General features: G+C 48.2%; 1 non-coding gene across 1 annotated transcript; it reads left to right on the top strand.

Annotated features, from left to right (window-relative positions):
• The first annotated feature begins 6,185 nt into the window (after positions 1–6,185).
• Positions 6,186–6,259, top strand: trnat-agu (transfer RNA threonine (anticodon AGU)). The gene has a single exon. It is a non-coding gene; the product is annotated as a tRNA-Thr (tRNA).
• The last annotated feature ends 5,273 nt before the right edge of the window (positions 6,260–11,532 follow it).

The raw sequence follows: 11,532 nt of genomic DNA, 5'->3' as shown, positions 1-11,532 counted from the left end.
TGAAAATCTTAAGTAAATGAATATTGTTGCGCCTCCTTTGTCCACCCTGCTTCTTCCTTCCTCAAAGAATTCTAACAGATTTGTCAGGCAAGATTTTCCTTTATAGAAACCATGCTGCCTTTGAATAATTTTATCATTAGTCTCCAAGTACCCCAAAACCTCATCCTTAATAATGGACACCAACATTTTCTCAACCACTGATGTTAGGCTAACTAGCCTATAATTTCCTCTCTTTTGTCTTCCTCCCTTCTTAAAGACTGGAGTGACATTTGCAATTTTCCAATTCTCCAGGATCATGCGAGAATCAAGCGATTCTTAAAAGATCATGACCAATGCATCTTCATTTATTAATGTTCAATGGCGGTTGGTAGACCAAAGTGAGATTACTTCCGGCCACTTACTGAGCATTTTACATCAAATACTTTTCCTCCAGAAAGTCATCCACCACTGTCCCATTCACACTTGTGTCACTACAATCCCACAAAGCCTTATACGTATTAAAATCCCCTGACCATTAGTAAACAGATGTCTAGCATTGTCAGGGCACTGGAGCAGGGATCCAATCGCAGACCCAGTACTGTGCACACGGTGATATTAACTGAGTAACAAATCCCGAGGTGCAAAGAAAGTCAGCATCAAAGTTCAGGCAGAGATCAAAACATCCAGAGAAATCCAAAAACCAGAATCGGGAAACAGGCAGAGTCGATATTCAGACGGACAGAGTACAGATACGAATGCCGGAAAGGCTCAGGAAAATTCACTGGCATAATCTGGCAACAAACAGGTGAAAACACAGGACTGAAATACACTGAGCGATAAACAGAGAGGCAGATGATAGGTGGAGCCCAATGAGACAGAAGTGGCAGCAGTACAGGTAATAATGAGAAACAGGTGAGAGATGGAGTACTCAGTGATATGGGGCCAGAGTAGAGTGGGACCAGGGACAGGAGCACATGAGGCATAAAAACAAACAAGAGCACATGGCAATACAAAACAACAGACTGACAGCTAGGGGGAAAACACACAAAAAGACAAAGTTCAACTGGAGGCACTTACAAGCATTCCTTCGTAAGATTACAAAGGGAAAAAATTAGAAAGAAGAAAAAAAGACGTTAACAACACTTCTCTGACCATCAGCTACAAACCACCCGAAACACATCCACATTCAATGTGCCAAGTTCAGAAATAAACATACAATTATTTTAACTGGATTTACTGGATATTCACAAGCATGGAAGTTAACTACACCACTAAACATACAGATGGGGCAACGCAGTGTACCTTATTTGGTGTGTTCATCAACTTGCTGACTACTCCAGAAAATATTCTGGGAAGTGATTTTATTACAAATGTGGGTTTAAGATTTGATCTGATTAATTGAACGATTTTGCAATTTAATGTTGATCGAAAGCATGTCCCTTTAGACATTCCACTCTAAAATGGCATTTCTATAAGGATGAAATAAGGACAGGATGTGTGTATTTGGGGAGATGTAGGTGAAGGCAGAGTAAATGATGGAGGACTCATGGTCCAGAGAAATTATTTTAGATTGCCAGGCAGTATTTGCTAAACATAAACACGACTGTGACAAGATGTAAGGAGAGACCCATATACTGGAAGCAAAATGGATTTCTGAAACAAGTAGAGGTAAAAGTAGAGAAAATTATTCAGAGAGTTCTAGCAAAGGGCGTTTTGTGAAAAATATCATCTACAAATAATTCACCCATGTGGCCAGTTCAAAAATCCAATGGAAGTTGGAGACTCACCATAGACTGAATAAAATTAACCCTTTAACTTCCTCTAGTGCAGACACACCCCGAGACTATGATTAAGCAGAATACTGCAGCAAAGTGTGTCACTGTACCGGATATATGGACAACAGTATACATAGACAGTTTTCCCACAAGGGTTTCAGAACTTGCCTCCATTTTTCATCAATAGTTGGCAAATGGGCTGAACGTTTTCTTTTCCCAGTTCCCAGGAGTTAAATTCATAATGTAGGTGATCTACTGTTACAGAGAGATACTTAAGAGGAGAACATTATTATGAATTACTTAAAGAACTACTGCCACAGTTACAGCAGATGGCTGTGAAAGTTAACCCTAAAAGGGCTCAAATCATGAGGCAGCGAGTTAGTTACCTGGGAGCGGTCGTAACCCCTGGGAGACGAGAGATTGAAAAACAGCGCGTGGGTGCTCTGGCAAAGCTACTTCTCCCCACTGATGTGAGGAGGTTGAGGTCGTTTCTCGGTTTGGTACATTTCCACAGGCCGTTAAAGCGAGAATCGTCAAGTTATCATGAGCCGGAAAATTTCCACATTTCTCCTTCCAGACAGAGCTGCAGAAATATTGTGCGCTAATGCGTTTTATATTTCTCCGGATGTTGCGTTCTCCTCTTATATCGAGGTCGCGGCCTGAGTCAATAGCATTGAACAAGGCGATGCAGCCCCAGCTGGTGCGCACTGCAAGCGTATCTGACACCGACATTCTGCCGAGTGCGATGACCTGGCGTCCGAGATGAAGAGAACTGGAGCGATCGTAACCCCCAAGTTCATATTCATCTGCTTTACTCTAACACCCGGAGGGCAAATACTCGCAAAGCTCAAGCGCTTGCTTCATCCCCATTGCTTGGAAAAGTTCGCAGACGGCAGCACCGCAGAACTTGTCATCAGGAGCTTGTACTGCTGTCAGGAAGCGGAGCGGGACATCGACCCCTGTTATCTGTCAATGGTTCTGAGGGGGAGATGGTTGAGAGCTTTAAACTTTAGGGGTAAGTATCGTTAATAGTCTGGCCTGGTCCAACAGAGTAAACGCTATAACCAATAAGGCACACCAGCGCGACCACTTCCTCTGACTGCAAAGGACATTCGGCGCGCCCTGGTCAACACGCACTGAAGTTGATGCACACAATTCAGAAAGGAGTGCAAACGGAGGAGGCACAGATTGGTGTGCAACCTGCTCTGCTCAAGACCGCAGGAGATTGCAGAAACTTGTGGACAGATCTCTGTCGATCGGGAACACCAGCCCCTCCTCAATGGATACTGTCGACACTTCCTGCTGCCTCCGTAGACCAGCCAGTATTATCAAATTCCCCGACCCCCCGGGCTTTCTCTCCTCTCCCCGTCACATTGCACTAAACACGAACAACTAGGTCCAGTGACACTTTTGCCCCCATCTTATACCTTCAAGGTGAACTCCTGTCCTCGGTACCTGCTTCGTCATGGCCTTTACACGTTATTGTTCACCCTCACTGTAACTGTCGCAGTCACACTAGATCTTGCGTTCTCTTTTTGTTTTCCCTTGCTACCTCAGAGTACTTCTCTTTTAGAATGACCGATACGGATGGCTTGCAACTCTGACTGTGTAATTGTATCTCGTAACATCTGACCACGTACACCAATACCAAAATAGCAATTTCTCTTCCTCTTCCCACCCTGTCTCTTGCAAAAATGCTCTTCCCTTCTCACAGTTACTCCGTCTCCGCCGCATCTGCTCTCAGGGTGAGGCTTTTCATTCCAGGACGAAGGAGATGTCTTCCTTTTTTAAACAAAGGGGCTTCCCTTCTTCCACCATCAACTCTGCTCTCAAACGCATCTCTCCCATTTCCCGCACATCTGCCCTCACCCCATCCACCCGCCACCCCACTCAGGATAGGGTTCCCTTTGTCCTCACCTACTACCCCACTAGCCTCCAGGTCCAACGTATAATTCTCTGTAACTTCCACCACCTCCAACGGGACCCCACTACCAAGCTCATCTTTCCCTTCCCCCCTTTCTGGTTTCCGCAGGGATCGCTCCCTACGCGACTCCGTTGTCCATTCATCCCCCACCCCATCCCTTCCCACTAATCTCCCTCCTGACATTTATCTTTATAAGCGGAACAAGTGCTACACCTGCCCTTACACTTCCTCCCTCACCACCATTCAGGGCCCCAGATAGTCCTTCCAGGTGAGGCGACACTTCACCTGTGAGTCGGCTGGTGTGGTATACTGCGTCTGGAGCTCCCGGTGTGGTCTTTTATATATTGGTGAGACCCGACGCAGACTGGGAGACCGTTTCACTGAAAACCTACGCTCTGTCCGCCAGAGAAAGCAGGATCTCCCAGTGGCCACACGTTTTAATTCCACATCCCATTCTCATTCTGATATGTCTGTCCATGGCCTCCTCTACCGTCAAAATGAATCCAAACTCAGGTTGGAGGAACAACACCTGTTACGTACCCGTGGGTATCTTGTACTCGTCACGTGACAGTGGTGTTGAAGCAAAACTGGACTTAGTGGTCTTGTGATGGTGGAGTGACGTCATTTTCCCGCCAGTAGAGGTCATGTGACAGGTTCTTTTTACAGGGTATAAAAGGAGGACCCCTCCCTGTGAGAAGGAGCAGTTCGTGGCTGGATTACCAGTTTGACTCCATGCCACTGCGTGGTCCAATATTATGACGTAGTTTGGTTGAAAGGTGGAGTTTTATTTAATGCCTAAAGTTTAAAAGGTCATTACCGGCAGTTTCTTTATAATACTGCCAGTTAAAAACCAGTGGAGAGTGAAGATCGGAGTTCGGGAGCTAAAAGATCGAGGAAAGTCGATTTCGCCGGTGAAACAGGTTCGACCTTGTTTGATCCTCATTCGGAAGGAATTCGTTGGCTGTCCCTCGGTTAACTCTTGTGAATAGCAGAAAGGATTGGGGTACAGTTTTGTAAAGGAAAGGTCAGTGCCTTTAAGCCGTTTCATTTTTATCTTCGTAAATCTCCGGGAAAAGTATAGTTCGACTGGGAACCGCAACAACACGACGTGAAAGAAAATTTAAATCGTCTAAAAAATCTCTCCTTAAAAGGACTGTGAGCATTTTGAACTTTTGCAGTACTACTTTGAAGAACTGTTTTTGAAACATCGCTTTAAGAACGCTTTATTCCTTTAAGAACTGTTTAAGCTGCCGCACAGCAGCTGATTTCCGGTTACGTTAATGGTTTATTTACTTTTGGGGTGTTTGTTTTTCAGTGTTTAATAAATGTTTTATTTGTATAAAAAAAAAAACCCTGCCTCACTTATATATTTATTGTTGCTGAATCCGTAACACACCTTATATACCGGCTGGGTAGCCTCCAACCTGATGGCATGAACATTGATTTCTCTAACTTCCGTTAGTGCCTCTCCTCCCCTTCTTACCCCATCCCTGATATATTTAGCTGTTTCTCTCTCTCTCTCCTCTCTCTCTCTCTCTCTCTCTCTCTCTCTCCTCTCTCTCTCTCTCTCTCTCTCTCTCTCTCTCTCTCTCTCTCTCTCTCTCTCTTTCTCTCTCCTCTCTCTCTCTCTCTCTCTCTTTCTCTCTCTCTCTCTCTCTCTCACTCTCTCTCTCCCCCTCCCTCTCTCCCTCTCTCCCTCTCTCCCTCTCCCTCTCCCTCTCCCTCCCCCCCCCCATCAGTCTGCCTGTTCTCCATCTCCCTCTGGTGCTCCCCTCCCCCTTTCTTTCTCCCGAGGCCTCCCGTCCCATGATTCTTTCCCTTCTCCAGCTCTGTATCACTTTCGCCAAACACCTTTCCAGTTCTTAGCTTCATCCCACCCCCTCCGGTCTTCTCCTATAATCTTGCATTTCCCCCTCCCCCTCCTATTTTCAAATCTCTTACTATCTTTCCTTTCAGTTAGTCCTGACGAAGGGTCTCGGCCCGAAACGTCGACAGTACCTCTCCCTATGGATGCTGCCTGGCCTGCTGTGTTCCACCAGCATTTTGTGTGTGTTGACCAAACAGCAATAACGTGCGTGTGGGCGAAATTGATAGAATGCAACCTCAGGAAATGTGTTAATGTTCATCCCCGGGCAGCTGGATCCACCGGACTCGACTATATTCTTCTGCTACTGACGGCCCAAGAAATTACGTTTCGGACCAGTTCTCTTACTCTCCATAGATACTGGCTGATCCACCGACTACCTGCCGTGGAGTCTATTTTCACTTGCGCCTTGCTCGCACACAGATGGCCGTCTCCGTTTAATTCTCCACAGTACGGAGACAGGGAAAACGAGTGAACTGTGGCGAGAGTGGCAGCCTATACTATACATACAGACTATATAAGGATGAGTCGATACCGTCTATTTTATTGTATCTCGTCTTTACAGTCTGAATCTGAAGCCTTTCCCTCGAAGAAATGAAATTAATACAAGTGAACTATCATTGCAGCTGCTGGTCGGCGTGAGGGTTCCGTGGCTTAACTGGTCAAAGCGCCTGTCTAGTAAACAGGAGATTCTGGGTTCAAATCCCAGCGGAGCCTTTGAGGTAAGGGGTGAACTTCAACGTGATGATGGCGGGTTTCAGCAAACACCGTCAAATACGCTGCAGATTACAAACTGTGCTTCAGAAAACGCGATGCTGCACAAAGGAGCGGAACAATAATGCAGTGTAAACGAAAGGCTGGTGGTGTCTGCGGTTCAAGTAGACAAGCTTGTTTACCTTTTATAGCTTTTTATTACGGTGTAGGGCTATTTTATGGTGACAATCGTTTGCAGCGTTCTGCTTTATGAACTTGCCCTGTTCTTACCGAGAAACGATTTCACACTGTGTTTCAAAGATCTTTCCAATCGAACTCCGACTAGTTGGCTGCATATTTCATGAAACCGGAGAGACTGCGTTCCAGAAATGAGTTAGAATACATACCGATGTTACACACAGAAAATGCTGGAGGAACTCTGCAGGCCTGCCAGTATCTATGGAAAAGAGCACAGTGGACGTTTCTGGCCGGGACCCTTCATCAGGATTGGAGAAAAAACGAGATGAGGAGTCAGAGCTAGACGGCGGGGGAGGGGAGGAAGAATCACAAGGTGATGGGTGAAACCGAGAGGGGAGGGATGAAGTAAAGAGCTGAAAAGTTGATTAGTGAAAGAGATACAGGGCTGGAGAAGGAAGCATCTGATAGGAAAGGACAGAAGACCATGGAAGAAAGAGAAAGGGGAGGAGCACCAGAGGGAGGTGAAGGGCAGGTAAGGAGATAAGGTGAGAGAGGGTAAAGGGAATGGGGAATGTTGAAGGGGGAGGCATTACCGGAAGTTCAATAAATCGATCTTCATGTTATCAGGTTGAAGGCTACCCAGATGGAATACAAGGTGTTGCTCCTCCAACTTGCCAGTCGCCTCATCGAGACTGACATATCGGAATGGGAATGGGAAGTGGAATCAAAATGGACGGCCACTGGGCGATCTCACTTCTCCTGGCGGACGGAGCGCAGGTGCTCGGTGAAACGGTCTCCCAAGCTACATCGGGTCTCACCGATATGCAGGAGTCCACACCGGGAGCACCGAACACAGTAAATGACCCCAACAGACCCACAAGTGAAGTATCGACTCACCTGGAAGGACTGTTTCGGGCGCTGAATGATTGTAAGGGAGGAGATGTGGGGGGGGGGGGCGGTGCAGGTGTAGCACTTATTCCGCTTACAAGGATAAGTGCCAGGAGGGAGATCAGGGGGAAGGGACGAATGGACAAGGGAGTCACCCATCAACTTCCCTGCTCTTTACTTTATCCCTCCCCCCTCTCGGTTTCACCCATCACCTTGTGTTTCTTCCTCCCCTCCCCCACCTTCTAGCTCTGACTCCTCATCTTGATTTTTCTTCTGCCCGGAACGTCGACTATACTCTTTTCCGTAGATGCTGCCTGGCCTGCTATGTTCGTCCAGCATTTTGTGTCCGTTGTTTGGAATTCCAACACGTGCAGATTCTCTCTTACATATAGATGTTAAATACTTTGACACCCTCTGCGTTCGATAAGTGGAGGCCACGAACCCCGCGCCTCCACTGCATCCCCCGCCCAGTCTGGAGTGTTCTGCAGTAATAGACGTGACCCTGACACCGATTCTGGATCGTGTCCAAAACATTTCGAAATTCACTTTAATAGTGCAATCAGAATCCTCGTGGAAAAAAATAAGAATACGTTTACAGACGACGGCGGTGATGGGATTCACTGCCGCGTCTTTTATCAATTAGACAATGACTTGAATTAGTTGACCACGTTAATGTTGAGAGTGTTATATCATTGGCGCATGCTTTGAAATATTCTCCCACATCCTGTGCTTGAGGCTCGATGCATCTTCCGTTTTCCAAACCATCCAATATTTCTGCAACTCAGACCCGAGGGAACAGGGTTGCCGCTTCAGACTGCTGGGTGGGTGACGGACGATGGTTTCTCAGATATCAATGCAAGGACGCAAGTTTTCACCAGTTTTCTCAGTACACACCTGGGACATTAATGTTCACATTTACTGCGGATGCAAGGGGTTAAATCACCTTCCATCTACCTATGTTGTCACTTTGAGCGACCTGTGCGCGATGTACAAGGTTTCCATTCCGTCGCCTAACATTGCAAATTACAACAGTCACATTGAGCCGGTTCTCGAATATCTATACTCAGCCCTTCCTGAGATTCTGAATATAGTTTAATACGTGGCCAGGGAGATGCTGTCAGAGGGAGGGGTTCGCCACCATCCTGGCTAATGTACTATCTCCGGAAAGTAACACTGAAGACCTTGGTGCGAGGTTGCAGAACCAGGAGGACACCGTGGATGTTGCGTGCTCTGCTTCACAGCAACATGGCTCACTCCAGCATTCCAGACACCGCGCTCCAGCCCGGGGCCACGGCCTCCGCGGCAGAGACAGGGAGGCAGCGTCAGATAACGGCGTTTAATTCCTTTCGACATAACAGCTCTTTTTCAGACCCGGAACACCGGTGATCAAGTATCATCCATTGTACCTGCCGAGGGAGTTCTGTGCCATCGTCCTGATAGTGGTGTACATTTCAGCCCTGGCAAACGTCGGGAAGACACCGGAGTTGCTGAGCCACGTGATCAGCAGTCACAAGACAGCTCGCCCTCGTAGCTCCTTGATCACCTCGAGGGTCTACAAACAGCCCCCTTGACTCTGACCAACTAAAGTCACGGTAGCTACATTATCACAGTGTCTATACAGTATCCAGCCATGAGGTCCGTCCTCCCGCAGGCAGCCAGCAAACACAGAAACAAAATGGAATGCTTTCAAAGACCACATCAAAAACCCACTGCGGGGAAAAGGAACAAATGGCACAAAGAGGGTCAGCATCAAACCAGGAGTCCGAGAGTTTAGTTCAATTTAGTTTATTTTATAATTTAGTTCAGCACTGCGTCGCGATCTGACCGCAGGCCGCCGCGGCGCCATTTCTCGCCGAAGCGCACCAGTCTGCACCGATCACCCTGTTCAAACTGCTCAGAAACGGCAAAAACGAGCAACCGGGACCCTGAAACACATACAACATGAACCTCAAAGCGCCCCCGCCCCGAGTGAGTCCACAGACACGAGCCTCGCTGATCAATGCTTCCAACGTGGCACCAAAGGCTCCTGCAGAGGAAAGGAAGGGTGGTGAAACGCAGGCAGACGGCGCTGAACACCCAGCCACTCTCTGCTCTCATCCCTATCGACTTCAACCTTGCTCGACACGACGGTCTGATGTAGGCAATATGGAGACGAGAAACGAGCACGGTTCTCTTGGGTGTGGGCGTGACCCAAGATTACGAAGATGGGAACTGTGCACGGAGCTCCCGACGAATGTGTGGCCCAGGACACACGAAGGCGGGAACCATGCATCGTGACCCGGTAACGTTCCGACCCAGGGGATATGGAGACAGGATCTTTGCACAGTGCAGTAGGTGTGGGCCTGACCCAGCGGATACAGAGACGGGGATTTTACATGGTGATCCCAGTGTGCGAATGACACAGAGTCACTGAGACACTGTACTCCCAGGAACGGGCGAGGACGGGTTGGGGGTGGGAGGGATGAACATCGTCCTCGCGGTCTTAGTTCCCACGGGTTATAGACTTGGTGGGGAACTCACCGACAAATAGTTGTTGCAATGACTCAGTATTCGTGTCATTTCACTGAAAAACGAAGACTGCAGGAAGGACCCGTTTTCTTCGTTAATGTTTTGTGGATAGTGGACCCACATTTTCTCCAGTGGGACAAAAACAGAGGGAACTTCGCTGAGTGCTTGGCGCCAGGAACGTGTGATGGGACGGTGTGGAGCGAAATTAACTTGTGTCTGACCTTGAGGACATACGTGACTATTCGATCAGATATATCCTCATTCTAAAAAATTACTGCCCGACTGTACAAGATCGGGGTCCTGGCGCCCGGTCCGAACGGAGAGAGATGGTGCGCTGAGAACTCGGTGCCAGAGGATACAGAGGGTGGGGGGCTGCCGGCACCACGCTACCCGCCGGGTGCATAGAATAAACACGGACATTGCCATTGTCCCCTATCCATTCGTCTCTCCCAGCACGTATCCCGGTATGCGGTCTAAGCGCTACACCTGCCCGTTCATCTCGACCCTCACCTGAATTCGGGCCACCAACCCGTCCTTTCAGGCGAGCCAACAGTTCACCTGCGAATTACTCGGGTTTCTCTGTTGAGTCTGGTGCTGCTGCTGACGCCTTCTCTACAATGGCGATACCCGTCGTAAATTGGGGTCACTCTTCATTGAGTACCTCTGATCTCTCTGCCGGAAGCGAAAATTCCCGGGGGTCAAACATTTTAATTCCAATTCCCTTTCCTGTTCCGGCATGTCGGTCCTTTTGTACCACGATGGGGCCACCACTCAGGGTGGGGGAGCATTACCTGATATCCCATAAGATGTCTCATCTTGGCTGATCCATTTTTCTTTTCGGACCCAATCTCCTGAATTCTCCCCGTCTCCCTTCACGCCCTGACCAATCAAGAATCTAACAGCCACTGCCTTAAATATTCGCAAAAACGGCCTTCACGGCTGCCTGTGGCAAACAATTCCACAGATTCACTACTCTGGCTAATGGAATTCCTCTCACCTCCGTTCCAAAAGGGCTGGTATTGCCCTCCGTACCATTTGTTTAATTGGAGGATTCTGACTCTGCACCTGACAGAGAACGTTGGTGTAGGTGGTATGATAAGCACATGTACAAGGTGAATGGCAAGTGTGAGAAGGGACAGTACCCTGGGATGGCTGTGTCTATGCCAAATGGCATTGGAAAGGTCAGCACTTGCTGAACACTGAATGGCACTTACTGGCCTTTCCTGGCCGTACCCGTGGTACCCCACAGGGTGGCGTAGTTGATCATTTGTACCGTACCCCTGTGCCTTGAATGAACACCTTGCCCATGCTGGTTGGCATAGTAACAGCGCTATTACAGAGGAAGGACGGTTTTCAGTGATAGCTTTTCCCAGCATGATACGGCCAGACTGTCCCCAGAACTGATATCGATGACTTGGATGACCTGCTCACAAGACAGGTGGCGCTTGTACTGCTATTGGTCAAAAATGCCACGTTCCTGACGGGTCGGGAACACTACCCACCTGGCTGATCACATCTGAAAGCCGGTGTTTACGATTAAGTGGGGGATCCGGCTATTACACGCTGGGAGAACGCTGGTGGCCTTTTGGGGTGCAGGTGGGCTGGGGGACCACACTTGGGGGGGGGAGGTGACTTATGGGTTTGCAATATTGGGTATTGTACTCTATTTTATATGTATCTTACTTGGGAGCTCGCGGGGGTCA

The sequence above is a fragment of the Hypanus sabinus genome, chromosome 12, assembly GCF_030144855.1.
Source record: "Hypanus sabinus isolate sHypSab1 chromosome 12, sHypSab1.hap1, whole genome shotgun sequence".
Classification (NCBI taxonomy): Eukaryota; Metazoa; Chordata; class Chondrichthyes; order Myliobatiformes; family Dasyatidae; genus Hypanus; species Hypanus sabinus.
The sequence above is the reverse complement of the archived record's forward strand: the minus strand, read 5'-3'. Positions and strand labels throughout refer to the sequence as shown.